The following is a 3,339-nucleotide window of genomic DNA, read 5'->3' as shown; positions in this document are numbered from 1 at the left end:
TTAGGCTATCTATATGTGGATTGTTTTTTCTAGACGCAATGGTTGTGGTTGGTTTCTTTTAGGTGCCAACTTTTAAATTTAATTTATCATTTCATATGTTTAGGTAGTGATAGTTTTATTTGGGGTGGGGGGAAGAAATTATAGGAGTAAAATTTAGTTAGGATGCATATCAAATTTATTGGATAAATAAAATTTGCATTATAGTTTGCTCGAAGCAAGTCCAATATATTTGAAGTATTATCATAATATAAAAGAGTGTCAAAATGGTCCATGATATTTATGTGAGGTAGTTTTAGTCACAGAGTTAAGTAAGGCATTGCAAGCAAGTAGTGACGACATGAACGATAATTGACCAATTTCTTATGCAGAGTACTAACCCAAAATTATAAGGCAGCAGAAAAACCTGTACAGAGTACGAGCAACAAGCTACTAAGCACAATGTTAGGGCTTAATCGTTAATTTTTAAATTAATTATCATTAAACCTCAATTAAAATAAAAAGACCAAATGTAAAAAAAAAATTGCATTGGACATGTTCATTCTGAACTTGGAATTTTTAGCTCTCTGTTAATGAGCAACACTGTCAATATAACTTATTGTTTAACCAAGTCTATTAATGAATAAATTTTTCATGTTAAAAATGAGGCTTTAATAGAATTAAACGTTAACTAAACAAAGATTTTAACAAGCTTAATCAACTAATTTGGTCTTATTAAATTAATAATCTACTTCAACAAAGTATGATTTTTACACTAAGATCATATTGAATAAATCTAGTATCTTAATTGGACTTTACGTTCATAAATTACTCAAAACACTAACATCATTCATTATCAATTAAATATTTACATCAGTCTTCGAGTTTATTCGATTGTTTAATTAAAAAGGCATAAATAAACACTAATTGAGCTTATTATTAGAGTTCTAGAATAATTAAAAATTATTCGCTGTGTTAGCTTCATATTGTTTTTACATCCACAGAAGCCAAGCAAATAAGCAAATAAGCAAATTTTATATAGCAAACGTGGAGCAATTACCCATCACCATGAGCTCAGGGGTGAAATTTCGCGGTTGACCTTTATCTATTTACATATTTATTTATATATTTTGCTGATGGTGTATTTGAGGAGAAAACTTTGCAGACGTATGACTACACAACACTGCGTGCGTCAGATAGGTTATTCAGAGGGTATTGGGGGGTTATATTTGCGTTATATCTCCTGTAACCTATATTTACCTTCTAGTAAGTTTCACGCTTCTGTTTTCATATATTTGTAGATTAAAAGTAGGTTACAGAGAGGTTATAAGAGGTATAACGTGGATATAACCGTTAATACCCTCTGAATAATCTACCTGACGTGCGTCTTACGTACGCAAATTTTTCTCGTTTTTGAGTGAGCAGCTAAGAGTAAATAATGTAGAAAAGAGTAAAGTATCAAAATAATTTCGGACAATTTACATAAACCGTTTTAATCCCTGAGTTTATAAGAGTATGAAAGTAGTACCCGATTATTTTAAAATTGAGCTCTAATAAATCTCTACGCGAATTATTTAAGGTTTAATTTAAAGAGTCCGTGACAATTTTATAAACTGTGATTACAAATTATTTCATGTAAAGAGTCAGTTCTGAGTTCATGAGAAGTGCATGGTAGAGAAGGCATGAAATAGGGCAGCTAGGAGTTTTCTCGTTTTTGAGTGAGCAGCTAAGAGTAAATAACGTAGAAAAGAGTAAAGTATCAAAATAATTCCGGACAATTTATATAAATCGTTTTAATCCCTGAGTTTATAAGAGTATGAAAATAGTACCCGATTATTTTAAAATTGAGCTTTAATAAATCTCTACGAAAATTATTTAAGGTTTAATTTAAAGAGCCCGTGAAATATTTCGACAATTTTATAAACTGTGATTACAAATTATTTCATGTAAAGAGTCAGTTCTGAGTTCATGAGAAGTGCATGGTGGAGATGGGCAGCTAGGAGAGGCTCTCTTTTGCACCATGGGTCATGTGAAACGTCAGCATCATCTATTTTCCATAAGCAATTCTTTCTAATTAGTTTCTTAATGCTCTTTTGACCTCCTCTCTCAGAGACTTATTTGATAGCTTTAAGGAACAAAAATGTCAAAATTAAATTCATTATTTAGTTTGATGCTAGGGCTGTGAATTTATCTTGAAAATTGTTAATCGGTCAAAAATTGATTCGAATATTGGCTCGGATCAAGATCGGATCGAAACAAATTAGTCGATATACGAGCCAAAATTTTGGATCGAATTTTTTTTAGCTGATTTTTAACCGACCCCAACTCAGCTCGAAATCGGATCGTTAACAATTTTATTCGTTGTGATTACTTATTAAACATTTATTTTAAATTCCTATCAGCCTTTCTAAGCTTGTTATTTTCACATTCAAAATAAATTTAAGATAATGAAATTATTTCTCTGATTGTTTTCTTTTTCACTGACAACCTACATAACATTATGTAAATGTTAATTACTCCTCCACATAAATCGTTTTCTATTACTGCAATTCTGGGTAAGTTTTTTTACCAAAATTAAAATCATTAATATCTATGCATATATATATATATATATATATATATATTACAAAGCCACCATATGAATCCTTATCAATGCTGACGAAGCTTCCCCTTATTTAATTTTTGAATGTTCTAAACGTAAATATGAAAGTTTTAACTGTTAAATTTGTAAATACATAAAATTTAAGTGGTATATATGTAAATCCACCTTAAAAAATAAATGATTTTTTTTTTTCTAACCAATTTGGTCGTTGAGCTAAAAAATAAAAAAAAATAAATAAAAACACAAAAAGATCCCACCTTCTCTATACTCATCTTCCCCTGAAAGAACTGATCAAGTAAGAACTCAACTCCAATCTATTTGCATAATTAACACCTAAACTTTAATTTTTACATATATGCCACGAAAAGATTAAAATGGTGACATTCTTAATGTGATATGGAAGATTTGGGTCTCATTAATGCAAAGAAGTAAATTATAGCCGTTAGATGCATATGTAAATACATAGGAATTGGGTGGCATTTATGTAAATGCCTCATAACTTAACCGTCAAAACCAATTATTTATAGTACCTCACTATTAAATTCCAAACAAAAATTAGAAGAAAAACATCAGGGTAGGCCAACTGCTTTCCTTTTCTCACTAGAAAGCCCCTCAAAAAAATAAAAATAAATAAATAAATAAATAATAAAAACACACTTCAATTTTATCCCTTTGACACCTCACTCTACCTTTTAAAAAATAAAAATAAAATAAAATTCAAACAAAAATTATATATATATATATATATATATATATATATA

Source organism: Phalaenopsis equestris, unplaced genomic scaffold (genome assembly GCF_001263595.1).
Source record: "Phalaenopsis equestris unplaced genomic scaffold, ASM126359v1 Scaffold000202, whole genome shotgun sequence".
Taxonomy (NCBI): Eukaryota; Viridiplantae; Streptophyta; class Magnoliopsida; order Asparagales; family Orchidaceae; genus Phalaenopsis; species Phalaenopsis equestris.
The sequence above is the reverse complement of the archived record's forward strand: the minus strand, read 5'-3'. Positions refer to the sequence as shown.